Genomic DNA, 16,297 nt, shown 5'->3' with positions numbered 1-16,297 from the left:
TATACAGGCCTACACATGAAACAAATATAATATTTTTGTAACTTCTGGCCTATATTTGAGCCTGAATGTGCAGGGGTTCCTCCAGGCCTAAAATTTTTTGAAGGGTTCCTCCAGGATCAAAAGGTTGAGAAAGGCTGCTCTAACTCTTAGGGACAGATGCAAAAAGGTGGCCTTTGGCTAAAAGTTATGCTGGAAGCTGCTGAATCAAAGCTTGCAAGCCTCAGGTCACTTTCTGGAGCTTGCAATAATACTTTGTAGGCACCAAGGAAGCTGCCCAGCAAAGGCCAAGAGAGTGATGTAGGAAGAAGAGCAAGCAGGCTGTGGTAGCCTCACCTGGTGGGTCTCCTGGCCACAGAGGGGCTGGTCTATGCCCTGAGGCCTTTTCCATCAAGCTGAAGCAACCACTAGGAACCCCACTCCCATTCTCACAGTCCATGGAGAGGGTTGTTTCTGAGGTGGTATAGGACAGGGGTAGTCGGGGGCTGAGGTCTGGCCAGGAAAAACAGGCCAGGAAGCTAGGGATGTCCAAAGGAGGGCAGCAGGAGGCAGCCAAGGGAGATTATCAGCTCTGCTGCCCTACTAAGGAGGCATTTGCTGGGCAAATACAGTGAAAAGCAAGCAAGATCTCACTGCTAGGCAAGCAAAGGACTCAAAGAGAGAAGGGAAAAGGGATAGTGCGTTTTTAAAAAGGCCAAAAATAAGAAAGGAAAGAGAACTAGGCAATTCTTAGTGTGATGGGTTTCCTAGATTGTATCAACAGTTCTGTGTCACAATTAGTTCTGCTTCTCAGTAGTCTTTTCTTTAACAAATGTATGTTTAATGGCATGCCACAGGACTCTTCCTTTCCTTTGTTCTTGACTGACTGAAGAACTTTTGTAGCAATGTTTTAAAAATCTTCACTGGCCCTCAGGCTAGTAAACTAGTCCTCAAGTGGCAATGTGAGTTTAAGAAGCCTACAGTGATCCTTAGTTGTGTCTTAGGAGTTCCTCTGAGATGGCCACAGGTAGCAGAAATGCTTATACTCTACCTGAGCAAAGTGTCTACTACCATCTTCTCCATTTCCTGTTGATGTTGCCACTCAGAACTGCTCACCATTTATTCAGACATGTGCATGTCTTTCTAAAGGAGCATTTCTTCTAAAATTCAGCTCTTTTCAAAACGTTTCCCTAGACCCACTAACCAACCTGTGACTATTTCTAGCAATTTAATATTTAAAATGTTCTTGGTTTTGGCACTGCAGAAAGGACAGCAACATTACTAATAACTTCATGCCTACAAGAGGGAGAATCTGGCATGGGCATGGAACATTTTGCCTCACCTCATTCCAAGACAGAAACTTAACCGGCAAAGGTTATTTATCCATTTCAGCCATAGGAGGCTGTAAAACACAATTAACCTTTTCATTAAACAATATATCCCAATGAAAAAAGTGCCATAGTTTTCAAAAGTGAACTGTTCTATGTTAACTGTATGCTGTAGATTTTAAACAAAATATTTGTGCTTACATAAATACTTGGAAAAGGTAAAAATGTCAAAACAGTTGGTGTTTGTTATTAAAGCCACAATTCACCATCAGCTTACAACTGAATTTCAAACAAAGATTGTATTGTGCAGGCTCCCTTTATTCAAGATTTCAGTGTTTAAAAGCCAAAGGATGGTTCCAAGCAAGGCTCCAACTGCAATTCCTTTTTATAAGACCTGAGGTTCATCTGAATAGCACTGTGTTTCAGTACCTAAAGTCACTGGTGTTCTTTCAGCTATGATAGGTACTGTAGCAGGGGCAAATCATCCCTCTTAGGGTCCATTTTCAAATGCAACCTCAGTGTTACCAAAGCCTTGGGAAACTTCCAGAGGACCTGCCTTTCTATGTCTCATTTCTTCTGAGGCCAATATAAAAGCATCTGAGATGGATCCAGACTGTTTTGAACGTCTGAAGATCTATTGAGTGTCTTCCCATTCTTGCAACTTTTCTGGGGATACCTAGCCCTAGCAAAACAAGCAATGGGGAACAATCTGATATGCAGAGCTGTTCCCCTGCCTTCCATCCTCACTTCAGTAGCCTGATCTTTGTCTTTTTTTTTTCTCACAGAGATAATTCCCAAGCAATTAAAGTCCTCTTCTCTTCAGCCGAGAACAAGCTGTTACTGTATGTAAAGTTCCATGTTTGATTGCCTTTCCCAATCATTATCCATTTGATAGACAGCAACTGTCTTGAAACAGACATTCCCCATCCACTTAAAAACAGGGACGTGATCAAGATTTTGCACTATTCCAAGACCAGGGTCACAATGTCATTTGACCGCTATAAGGCTTATCTTGTGCCAAATCCACAACTGTACCCTGTCTAATCATCTTCTTCATTCATTTGTTGGTCTCTCCCTGTTTTTTTTTCCATGCCTAAAGCTCCCTAACACAATGGTTTTATAAGCCATGTAAGAAATCTTTCAAATGATTTCTTCAGTTTATTGGCAGGAAGCTTTACCTACCCAGAAAAGACACTTCATCTCCTAGTAAAGCTTCCACTTAATCCAAATCTGTTCCTATTCATATCATGGTTTTAGCTGTCAGAAGCCTTAATACATTTTTCTGATGGGAAGTATCCCCATCAAGAATCCATACTGAGTTCAAACTTCCTACAAAGCCATAATACCCAACCACTGTGATTTATAAATTATGATTTATTGAAGCCATTTAGTGGCCTGCTAGAACCACTGAAATGGAGCAGAGCTTAACACAGCTGACAAGCTGGCACAGAAAAAGAAAATTATCTTAAAATAACTTTAATGAGCATGTTAGAGAAACACAGGTTATTGATCTTACACACTCAGCCCTCCCAAGCATAAAGAATCACACACTTAGACATAGTAGGTTTAAAAGTAAGTGAAAGAATATCTTACTCATTTTTATTCTTGGTCCAGTTACATCCATGTTTGGTGAAAAAGATGAAACCTTTGTTCTTCTTTTGTCCCTATACATAATTCACCCTTAGCCCTACAGCTGCTAAGAGCTGCTTGGAAGAAGGGGGCAGAATCCTTCATCAAGGCCCGAGCATATGGCCCTGATGAATGGAGAGCAGAGCAGCATGCTTGCTTCTCCCTGGGTGGAAGAGAGAGGAAGAGAGAGAGAGAGAGGAAGTGGGAGTGACAACAAACAGCTTCCTCAGAGTTGCATTGTGGGATGAACTCAATTTACATGCTAATGCACATGCTAATGAGGCATGCTGGATTTTCCAGGACTTCCAACATTTATAACATGAATCATTGAATCATTGAATTGAAGAGTTGGAAAGGACCACAAGGATCACCTAGTGCAAGTCTCTGCAATGTGCAGGAAAATCAGGTAAACCATCCATGAGAGGTGGCTGTGAGCCTTTTTATTAAAACATGCAGAGACTGAGAACCCACAGCCTCCACAGACAGACTGTTCCACTGTTGTACAGATCTTACAGTCAGGAAGTTTTTCCTTATATTTAAGCAAAATCTAGGTACCCACAACTGCTACTTATTATTTCTGGTCCTAACTTCTGTGGCAATGGAGAATAGTTTTTGACCATCTTTGACCATCTTGACCACTGCAAACAGGGGCAAGCAATGCACTTTAAAAAGAAGCAGAGCTTCAGTCTCAGGGTAGCAGCTGCCATCTTAACTTTTTAAAATTCTCCTGAAGAAGCCCCTGATTGCTTAACTTCCATTTGATTTTTTCATTACTGCTGTCAAGATTGATTGCCCAAGAAAGCCGTTTTTCTGTCCCTTTCTGGATAGCTCAGGTCTGCACTGTACCTGACAGTCGTTATAGAAGTTAGAAGCTGAATGGAACTTTGATAGTACAAAATTCAAGATTGCCTGGAAATCTTCAGAAGCCCATGAAGGCTTCTTGGTGCAGGCAATTGTGCTGTATTCCCAAAGGATCAACCACACAGTGTGGCTTTGCAGAGCAGAGCAGTTGCTCAGCTGTGCTCAAGTTGTAAGTGCTATCAGCAAATGATTGCCTGAACAGGATGAATAATCTAAAACCTATGTGTGGTATATCTTTGTATGACCAGCCCCAAAGTGAAGTCTTTCCAAATTTCCCCTGTCTCTGAAACAAGAAATGATAGTGGTTCTTCCCAAATTTTCCTGCTTTTTTTTTTTTTTTCAGCACATCAATTTTATCCCTGGGAGACACCATTTTCACTGATATTCTCAGCAGTAGCATACGCGTCCATGTCCCAGGAGAGTAGTTAGAAACCTAGGTCTTCTGGAGGTTGCTGAAGCACAACTCCCAGCATCTCTTACTGGCCCCGGTGACCAAGGATGCTCATGAATATAGGGCAGCACTCTCTCCACATCTACCTGTGCCTTATGCAGGTGGTTAGGAAGGTCTTGTTTTTCCTTGTGTGTCTTTATGCATCAGTACACACACAAACACACACTGAGCTACTAGAGTGCTCTGCAGAGAGTTGTCAAAGGTTGTAGAGAAGGCCGATCTTCTTCTCTTCCTGCATTCAAAAGGTACAGAGAGCAGACAGGAAGGTAGAGAGGCAGACATCTTTTTCCCCTGCCCTATTCATTCTCTTATCCAAATTATCTTGACATGGCAGACCTGAACCTGAAACAGGGTTGCTCAAGAATTATGCCTTAAGAATTGTTTATCGATATTAAGAAGACACCAACTTGATTCAGAAACATGTTCGTACAGCAACTGTGCGTGCACTGAGATGAGGGTGAGGTCTTCTGAAAGCAGCAAAAAAGAAAAGGAAACTGATAGAGAGGAAATGGCTCTTTATATTGCCCAAAGGCAGACACACGCCTTTCCAGAAATCCGTGGGGTTTTTTTTCCATTCAGAACAGAAGAAGCTGCAAAGAGACTCCAGAGCAAGCACCCATTCTAGTAGCATTTAGCACAACCTACGGGAAAGGCTTGAACTGAGGTCCCCCAGTGTGGCATCCCAGGGGTGCCAATGTGTCTGCAAATGCCTTCCTGGGCATCTTTATTTCCAAGAATGCCTTTGCATATGTTTTCTTTAAAAATAAAAAAAATGATGGGTTGCTGTGGCTGAGTGTTTGGCTTGGAACTGTGCCCACCTGCCTGGAAAAATGACAAAGGTAAGGAGAAGCTGTACAGGGCATCCAGGGGAAAGGTGGGAGAAAGGGTGGCAAAAAGCTTTCTGGTAAATGAGTGTTTTGTCCCTAACTCTATCCATTCCCCATAGTGGTATTTCATAAAATGGATTCTGTGCCAGAGCCATTCTTTCAAGAGTACCCACCACATAGAATTCCCTACGCGCCCCCCAGGCTCAAAGCACTAGGAACTGTATAGGCTACCTCTTAAAGCCTCTTAAAGCCACCGATAAAGATAGTTCCTTTTAGAAAGCTTGCCTATGATTCATCCACTGTTAGAGAGAATGTTGTAATGATATAATGCCACAATTTTGATTTAGAAAGTAGAGTGTGTTGACAAAGATCTGGATTTTTAAGACTGTAGAAGATGCCAAACATTATTCTTCTTTCTAAGTTAAAATTACGAAGGTAAATTGTGCTTTAACTTGCAATTAAATTAAATAGCAAGCATATAAAATAAACAAACCATGAACTGGTTATATAACTCAGAGCTTTGACAAGAACGTCTGCTAAATAAGAGTCCTAGCTTAGATTTAACCAGAGTCCATACCAGTGTTTCTCAACCTTGGCAACATGAAGATGTTTGGACTTCAACTCCCAGAATTCCTCAGCCAGCAAGCCAGCCAACAAGGCTGGCTGGGGAATTCTGGGAGTTGAAGCCCACACATCTTCAAGCTGCCAAGGCTGAGAAACACTGGCCTACACATTGAGTTAATTTTTGCCCCATTCCAATTCATTTTGATCTGTGTATCAAAATGGATGTGAATCCAAGTTGAATTCTAGACTGAATATATTTATTTTAGATTCATTTGACTTAATTTGAAAATTAAGCATGATTTATTGTTTTAGCATGTTTGCCACATCTGTGCTGGGTTTTATGTTTTAATTGAATTGTTTTAGGGCAGTGGCTTAAAAAATGTTATGCCATTGATAGTAAACAAACTTGTGAAAGTCCTTGCAGTTTTCTTGGCAATGTATTTGAAAGTGGTTTGCCATTGTCTCCTTCCCAGGTTTGAGAGAGAGTGACTAGCCCAAGGTCACCCAGCTGGCTTGGTGCCTAAGGTGGGACTTGAACTCATGGTCTCCCAGTTTCTAGCCTGGTGCCTTTAGCTACCATGCCAAACTGGCTCTCTGCCTAAATAGATTAGGACATTCACAATGGGAAGTTCTTAATTTGCCCATTGATTCAAAGGTGTGAAGTCACATTACATTGCTTAGCACTCAGAGAGGACAAGACAGAAGGAATCTTATTTACAGGACCTTTCCATAGAATATTAGTAGTGGAGCAGAGAATAATTTGAAACAGAGAATTTGGGAATATTGAGTCTCTATTAAGATTTCCTCTAACAGTTGTATATGGCTGAAATATTCTCCCTGAAGTTTATAACTGGAGTATTAGGTGAGGAGTCTTAGAATGCCTGTATTGAACTGATGTAGAATGAATTCTGCTGCTGATCATGATGTTATATCTTTTAAATTGATTATGAACAGTTTTATATGCTTGCATATTGGTTTTAAACTTGTTTTTTATTGTTTTTACCTGTTGTGAGCTGCCGAGAATATCATTTAGATGAGATGGGTGGCCATATATTGAAATAATAATAATAATAATAATAGTAATAATAATAATAATAATAAACCAATCCAATCTGCTGGCCCAACCTTATTTTTTGTGCTAGGTTTTGAAAGAGCATGTTGTGAACAGCTGTATTCTGTTCCATCTGAGGATTCTCTTCATGGGAATAAACATGTACCGCAGGAATCATGATCTCTGCAGATCTTTTTGCAGATCTTTTTGCAGCTTTCATCTGTATTCCATGCAAGGAAGTAGACAAAAATGCTTTGCCAAACATATGAGGAACAGGCAACTTACAGGAAAGTGCAAAGAATTCCAACTTTTCAAAAGCCAACAAAATTATAAACTTAACATACCCAGTTGGAAGTCATGTACATATCATTTGATGTCCTAACTCTTAATAAAAAGGGGGAAAGAGAATGAACACAATATATCTGACATAAAATACTGTATCTGAAAGATGATTGACAGGGAGCAGTCAAGCAACCTTCCCCAGTCTCCATCTGCATCAACTACAGCTTCCATCATTCCTTCCCAAATGTGTCCCAGTGAGCATATTGATTAGGCAGCACAATTGGCACTGTGGCCCAACACATCTGGAGAACACCAGATTAGGAAACCTGGACTTACAACACATTCAAAGGGCTGAGATGCCTTTATAACCTTACTTTTTATTTCATTTTCATTTAAATTATATTATAAATTTTAAATAAGACAAAGCCTTGTGAAATGGAAATATAAGCATTAAGATATTGATACATTCAGCTGAAACATTTGGATTGTTAGGAAGAGAAATAGCAGCAAGATCTGGAATGTCTGACAGCTCAAGTAGAAAGAACAGATCATAACTTTAACATGTATGGACACATAAAACCAACTTTGTACTATGTCCATCTATTGATCTACCTTTTTAGTATTGATTGTACTCATTGGCAGTATCACTCCAAGGTTTCAGATATAAGCCCCACTCAGATATGCCAGGAAATGAAGGTGGGGCCTTACACATGGTATAGTTCCTCCTCAGATAGGAGGATCAACACCATATATGCAAGGAAGATGACCATGAATTTAAGATGAGTTCCACCACCACCTTCTTCCAGGAAGATTAGACAGAAAAGATAATCTAACTTTATTACTGTATTTTTTATTTATCATTTTAAGGATAAATGATTTGAGAAAATAACTCAGTTTGCTTTCCAGACAAATTAGATTTTGTATTTTTTCAGCTCACATTTAAAACACTTTAAACCCTAGATTTAAGATGTGTAATGTGTATATAAAACATAAATAAAACACATACACACAAATATACATGTGTACATCTGTGGATATATATAATTGCTCAAACATAAATCACCCTGAGTTAAATGTAGTTTATTCCTAGATAACTCATTATAGAACTGCTACAAATCACACACAGTCAGAAACCAGAAATAGAGCTTTAGCAGTATAAAAATGAGAATAAAACATTAGTTTACAAATTAGTCCTACAAATAGCCAATTCAACTTGATTGGATACAACGGAAATCATTCAACAGATTATGCAACCAATGCGTAATACCATGGTGCCATATTAAGAAGGAAACTGCGCTCATAATGATGCAAGTATCCCTAATCAGTCAATTGATTATGGGAATTTTACATTTTTGACACTGTAACCCCCTACTCTTGGATAGGCATCAGGGGCATCAAAAAAGTCAATATGGTGGTCATGACTGTGTGATCAAAGCCTCAGTCCACTGTATTTGCATGCAACATTGATACCAAAGGAATGGGGTTTCAAATTTTTCTTGCTCCCCCTCTGGCCACCCCTGATATGCACATAGAATCTTATGGAATTTGAGAACTTTTCACAAAATAAACATATATTTTGGAGTAATCCATGTTTGAAATTTTCAGATAAATCGTCCTTTTGGGGGTCATTCATGGGCTAATATTAATAGAGGTATTACAGCTTTAGACCATCTTACTGCTAATCAAGTTTTAAATCATATGAGTTGTTGCAAACGGAATGTGGATTCTCTAAATTTGCAGAATGACAGAATATTCTATTAAAGTATGTTTGATTTAAGAATTTGGTCCAGATGCATTAGCAGCATCTGAAACCCTGGAATTACCATCAGGATTAAAAGTGTGTTACATCCATTGTTAACATGGATTGTCATTAGCTGCAAGAACCGTGGAACAAAGTACTGGAATTATTCCGACTTCATGAGAATATAGAGCTAAAATCTGGAATCTCATTACTTAGACAGCATTAACTCATATCATTCCAGTCTTTTCTTTCCAGCCCAAAATAAATGTATTGCTTATAATCATTTCAAGCTGAAGTCTTTCAATTTACATTGGAAATGCAGATGAAAATGAAGATCTTGTCAATTTGTAACAGACATGAGATACGATGATGAAATGTTGAGTAAATTGCATAAACATGCATAGAATGATGAGATACAAAGAAATTTGTGCTTAGCTGACACAAACAGCTGTGATCCTGATGATCCTGGTCTTGCAAATGGGGGGTCCCAGGACAGCTGGTATATGCAGATCATCCTGAGACTTTCTAAGATCAGGCCATTCCTAGGCTTGGCTAATCACCGAAGAATTCAGGATTTGTTACTGTGAAGTGAGTGGACTCAGCCATTGGTATACGTGGGGGAACTGATGGAAGGCAGAATAGAGGCTCTGAAGACACATGCAGGCTAAGAGACAAGAAGGCAAAATAGTATAGGAGCATCCAATAATACAAAATTAATGGTTAAGAGTCTCAAAGAAAATTAAATATATTGCTATGATCCTGAGATTAATTCAGCAAAGATTGTTTTTCATGTTTATTAGAGACCTCGGAAAGTATTTCAGAAGGATTGGTTGTGTAAAACAATAGAAGGAACACTTACACCTACAGTAAGGGCTTGTCCCACTACTGTTTTGGTTTGATTTGATGTTCACAATTTTTTTAATACGGTTGGGGAAGAATAATGTGGTTTAAAAATGCAAATGTGTTTTTGAATTACATTTCCAAAATTTGAAACTTATCTATGTATGAATAATTATGGATTTTTCTAGCAAAGTGCACGGGGGGGGGGGCTTTTTTTTTTTAACAGTGGTAAGAGTCTCATCCCAGATTTGCAGTCTTACGTTGCAGATCTGTGTTCGCTCTCCACTTACAAACCAGCTCCCTATGGACACAATGGAAAGATTGACCAATATGGTCCAGTTTAGTTCTATGTTTACAAACTGAGTGGATGTTATTGTAAAAATTATGTTTTGCTTTTGTTGTGCTTGTATTTTTTCCTTTTGTAATCCTTTTTGTTTCCCTTTTGTAGTGGTAGAGTAAAAGGAAAGAAGGGGAGAACTACTTTCAGTCTTTATTTATTTATTTATCAGATTTTTATCACCGCCCATCTCCCCCACATGGGGAGTCTTGCAAGATCCGTTAATGTAACCTTACAATAAAGATACAGCTAGTAACCCTGGGTGTGCTCCTTGTCTGGGCTAGGATCAGTCTTGCAAGACTCAAGTTTTCTGCACTCCTTTCCTTTTACTATCCAGAAAACTAGGGAGGGTCCCTTCTGAAATGTTTCCCACACCTTCCCTCCTGCTGTGGGCTGAGATACCTTTTACACACTGGTTGTCCAGTCTGCATCTCTCCCTCCTGTCTCCAAAGGTCATTCCTACATACCACTCCATTTTTTCCCATTTATCAAAACAATTAAAACTATTTTTTAAAAAAAATCATTTGGAAACTTATTAGGAAGCAATCATCCCCAATGAACTCATCAAGCATTAACATGTTTGCTGAGGAAATGAGTCATATAGACACTTCCACCACTTCCTCTATTCCCTACTTCCTCCCTTAGTCCCTCAAAAGCACTTCTGATCTGCAAACTGCCAACTTGGAAATGCTGAGAACAAGGCACAAAAATCATTGTCCTGTCCTGAGTGGCCACATGTTCTGCACTAACAAAAATACTCTCACCCATTCTCCATGCAAAAGCATAAATTATCTTCCTCCCACTTTAAGCTCTATATACAGTTCTATGTGGACCAGTTCAGTCACTTGTGTTTAAAAAAAATCTCAACGGTTCCTATGAGGCAGAGCGGGAACAAGCATCAAGCCACCTTTCCCCTTGAAAGGCCTGAACTGAGGAGTGAGATACGTGGCAAAAGTGGACAGACTGTCCACAAACTCTGCAGAGCTGAAAGTTTTCCAGAAAGAGATAAACCCACCACACTAGTTTTGTCACAGTTTCAGACACCCTGCAGCTGAGTTAGAAATATAGTGACTTGGCTCTCAGACACTGTGGGATCCCAGAGGTGGTTAAAAATGGCTGTGGCTACCCTCTTGACTTTTTTGACCTCTACCATGGATGCTCCTGTTCTGGCCTGCACTATTTTTATCTGTATGTTTATTTTTGAAGACTTTATATTAAACATATTATAATAATATATAATATATACACTATTATTTAGTATGTATTACTTTATACTAAAATCCCCTTACAGGTATATATTAATTATTATTTGTGCACCCCTTAAAGGACCATATTTGTTAATACACTGTATATTTTAAAATATGTGAAACAAACACACATGCATACCCATCACTGTTCCAGCTGGCACTATATTGGAAACATGTTTTCTGCAATCTATCTTTGTGCTGGTCTCACTTTTAGCTTACCTTTAAAAAGAAATTGAAATATTCAAGCCTTCAAAGAAAAGCTTTTAAAAGTACATTTGATAAAACTGCTTCCCTAATTACATTTTACTTTGAAAACATTTAGGACCTTTACATAAGTCTAGAAAGGCTTAAGGCTTTTAAAGAGAAAAAACTTAAAAATAAAAACCAAAAAATGCACTTTGCCTGGAGCTAATTTCAAAACTAATTTTAAAAATCTTCCCTGTAGAATTCTCCTTTGGCACTTGTCCACCCCTCCGTGCCTGCATTATGGACATTTACATGGATGAGATGTTACCAGATGTGTTACCAGAAAAAACTTCACCTTTCATCAGCTCCAATTCAGTGCCTGATTTACAATTAAAAAGCAGGTATTGGGTCTCCCTTAAAGCTGCCAATCTGGAATGACTCTGAAATCTAGCAAGCATGTACAAGAAGGCCCACCAGCTGAACATCCAGAACTCCTTGTTATCTTGGCATAGCCTGGGTGGCCCTGTTCCAGGGAGACAAGTTCAGTTCCCTGAAATTTTTCATTGTTTAATTTATCAGGAAATACAGCATTTTCCTCACCCATTCCAACTAGTCACCCTCTTGAGAGTTAATACAGGGGTTAGATTCATATATTGTGCTAAGCCATAATGTAGTTTGCTTAGTCTTGGGCTAATGTGTTCTGTGAATTCAGGCACTGGGATACATAAGCTATGGTTTATAGTTTGGGGTGTTGGGAAACCCATAAGCATGTAATTTACAATATTCAATAAAGTTTGGTTAAACAAGCCACAGCCTAACACAATGGCAAGGTTCAACCTGATTCACCATTAATGCAGTTGGAAAGAGGTTACCACTGGGATTCTACAGGGACCAGTAGATTGGAGTAGACTCTACAATTCTATGATTCTGTGTTTCTGATGTATTAGAAATTTCTTCCCAATGATGCTTCCCTTCTAGGTTCCCCAGTTCTGACTTGGCCAATTCCAAAGGCTCATTATTCTGGTGCCTCTGAGGCAAGCTTGTGTTATTCTCCCCAGTTGCCCTCCGTCAGCTACAGGGTTGTGAAACAGCCAACCTTCTCCTGGGTGGATCCCTTCCTTTAATTTGCCCCTGACTGAGTGGTTGAAGGAGATGCATGGCTGCCTCTGATGGTCCAAGCAGATGATCAGGCTACATCAGTGATGGACTGGAGTAAATGCAGCACAGCACAGGGAAGGTCTGGGGAGCATTGCGTATGTACAGGTGTCTCCTCCTGTTTTCACATGTCAGAACTGCACAATTTAATGTGCCCCTATTCTGTCTGCCTTCCCTTCACTTCTCCACTTTATCAGTGACTGATTCCAGTTTCTGCTCTAAGTTTACAGATGTTGGAGGAGCAAAAGCTCTTTTGCACAGAAATGGAGGACTCTGATTTTAGAAATAATGAGACCATATCATCAGCTGAGCTCCAATAACTACTTCAAGCTGTCACTCCCCTTCCCCAAATCATTAGGCTGCTTTCAAAACAAACAAGCACCAGATTGATAATTTAAAACAGGGTTCCCCAAAGTGGTCAATGGGATTATCCATTATTGTTATTCTTATTATTCATAATACTATTAGTCAAAGTAGTATTTATTACATTATTTTCATATAATAAATGTTGGTGCGGGTCGGTGAATAATCTGAAACTTCATGAAGGAGTTGATGAGCTGAAGAGTTTGGGGACCCCTGATTTAAAATCTGACCTACTAGAGCTGGGCAGCAAAAATCCAGATGACCACAAGGGTTAGAGTTTTCTGTATCTCTTTGTTGCCATCTGGTGGTCATCTCATATTTGCAGCCTTGGTGGGCTTGATGGGTTTACACAATCTGAAAGGAGGAAGAAAGTGAACAATTAGGCACCCCTGCCCCATTTCCCATGGCTCTGGGTAATGCCTAAGGCCTGCAGGATATACTTAAAGGTTAAACCCAAATTTAGGGTTAATAAATAGAATGCACTGGGTGTTATTCATAATTAAATGGATAACATTTAATTAACATTATCACGTTAATTATGAGAGTTGAAAATATAACCTCTGAAAATTTAAAGTCACTTTGTACAGGAGGCTTCCTGTTATAATTGCCAATAAAGCTGTTATTGCTGCATTACCAAGAAAGTTTTGACATTAGTAAGTTTCCAGTTGATCCAGTTGTTTATACACTGGACACTCTACTGTGGTATCTAAATTAGCAACAAGCAGTAATTAAAATGTTATTAGTTAGAGGATTCTAGCTAGAGAAGTAGAAAAAGGAAGATGCTAAAAACTCTGGAATTAGCTGAATTTATTCTAATTGCCTGCCCAAAAAAGCAGTTATAAGAAACAGGAAAAAGATGAAGATTCCAGATGTGAGTTTTTTTCCAGAATGGAAAAAATTGAATTTTTCTGCTGTTGCTTTCAGTGGCTGGGTTCACACATCACACTAAGCTACAGTGATTAGTTTTGCAAAACATATTAAGCTAGAGTAAGTTGGGGTGGGTAGTCTGTGATTCAGTATGTCTTAGCATTTTGTAAACAAGGTTTATTCAATAAATCATGGTTAAACATACCAAGGTTTATCACAATGTGTGGAGCAAGTTGGTGCATCCTATTTTGGATTATAAGCTTATTAGAGCAGGGACCTTTGCTCCTATATTCTATAAAAGGCCATGCAGACAGGTAGATAGACAGGTAAATAATAAGCTTAGGCTGTGAGAAAAATTGTTCTTCCTCTCCCAGCTCTCAAAAAATACACAGCTTCCTTGTACTTCCTTTATTAGATTCAGACTAAAATTTCTGTGTTGGCCCAGAATTCAGGAGGAGAATGTGATCCTACTGTTCTAATTTCCTGGAAGGTCAATGCAAATATCTGTAGAAGTAGGTGAACCTAATACCATCTTCCACCTCAGATGTTAGCAGTGCTGTAAGATAAGGCATGATGTAGAACTTGAGCTTTCCAGGGCCAGGAAGAACCGGACAACCAGCTTAATGACACTTTGAGCTTCAAAACCTAAGAATTATCCAGACTTTTAATGTTCATGGTTGGCCTGTTGTTCCTGGAGCAATGGAGCGACCTCTTTGCTGCAATCCTTTCCCCAAAGGAAGACTCAAGCAGAAGTTAAAGTCCTGCCAATTAAGCATAATTCATCTCAAGCTAGAATTTCCAAGGAGAAACATCTCAAATATTCAGTTCAGTCAGTATCCTTCCACAAAGTTTTGACCAGAGGGAAGACTTCAAATCTAGATCTCTATGCTATGCTGGGTCAGCTGAATAGTGCCAAGAAAGAATAAGTAGTAGCTGACTTTTAGTGTAGAAATAAACTAGAAGAAATGTATAACTCCTTGAAAACATTATCTTTGAAAGCCATAAGTATGAAAGCATATTGATAACTTCTTACTTTATTATGGAAGTGAACATCCTACATACGTATGTAAATTCAGGTATATAATTATTTGATTTTTATGTAAGTCCCTTAGTCTGTGGCCTGTAGGCTGAATCTTGTTCCTGACTGTCTGCTCAGGGGCTGAGGAAATTCAAGTAATAAAAAACACTCTGCAACTTGGGTGATATAAAAACAGGATTTGAAAGCATCGGCCTCACATTTTGAGACACTAGTAGGGATTATGAGAAAACCAACTGAGCCTTTCACATTTGGTGGTCAAAATGGCAGCATAAATTAAAGGAAACTATACACTCAGTCCTTGATGTAGTATTATATAATAAATTTTGTTTTATTAAATGTGTCCACATACTGCATATCTCTGCTTTCCAACTGAGAGGTACATCATATCTGAGTATGTTAATAGAACTTCTCAGATACTATTTTTCATGCAAAGTATGCACTGCTGTTTAATCGTATATATCATGAGGGATCCAGATGGCTTGTCTCAAGGAAGTGCTTCTTTGGCAGTGATGTTTTGGAAAAAGAAAAAGTGTTTCCTCCCACACTATCAATCATTGAAGCTGTCAGATCTTTCCAGCTGCAATTATATTTGTACTGGGGCTGCAAGATGGAATGGGTGCTTGCACAAGTTTCATGAATACAAGAAACTACAAGATCAGTAATGGAAAATTCCTTCATCCATGATAACATTTTCTGAGTCTTAGATATTATAACTCATAACTACTGATGTGCATGAGAGTTAGATTACTGAGATGCATTCTATATGGCCTTTGAACATTTTTCAGAAGTTTTAGTTGGCCCAAGAACAACTGCCACTGCTAATTAAAGCAACTGGTGGGAACATCTTCTTCTAACCTCAAAAGAAACTTATTGGTGGCAACTTTGTTTCGGAGCAGAATTCAAAGTGTAGGTGCTTATCTTTAAAGTCTTATGGATGTAAGTTGCAGATACCTGAAGAAGTGCCTTGGCCAGGTAAACTTGCTTGCACAGTAAGATCATGTTCAGAAGTATTTAATGTCCCTTGTACTTACCAGCTGAGACAGATCATAATTGTGGAGAAGGTCTTCTCTATTGTCAGGTCCTACAATGTCAGGCAAACATTTCTTTGCCTTTCCAGAGCCAGTGTAGTGTAATGGTCAAAGAGTTGAGTTAGACTGAAGAGATTCAAGCTCAAGTACACTCTCAGCTAAAAGGCTCACTGAGTAGGAGTCCAGTGTTGGGACAATCACTATTTCTTAGTATTCTGTTGGTCTCAGAGTACTTGTGGGAAAAATTAGAAGACAGGTCATTATGTATGCCATACCTTGAACTTCTGGAGGTAAAGTGCAACATAAATTTAACAAATCAATAATAATAATTGTATGTTCATTGCTGATGGTTATATTCTAACATGGCCTTGTCCTAGTGCAATGAATTTGTACCTGGCATTTGTAGGTCTTCAAAAAATTGGTTAAAGTTTAAAAGGTAAAGGTAAAGGTTTCCCTTGACATTAAGTCCAGTCGTGTCCGACTCTAGGGGGCGGTGCTCATCTCTGTTTCAAAGCCGAAGAGCTG

The sequence above is a fragment of the Candoia aspera genome, chromosome 2 (genome assembly GCF_035149785.1).
Source record: "Candoia aspera isolate rCanAsp1 chromosome 2, rCanAsp1.hap2, whole genome shotgun sequence".
In the NCBI taxonomy this organism is placed as follows: Eukaryota; Metazoa; Chordata; class Lepidosauria; order Squamata; family Boidae; genus Candoia; species Candoia aspera.
This window is presented reverse-complemented; position numbering follows the sequence as displayed.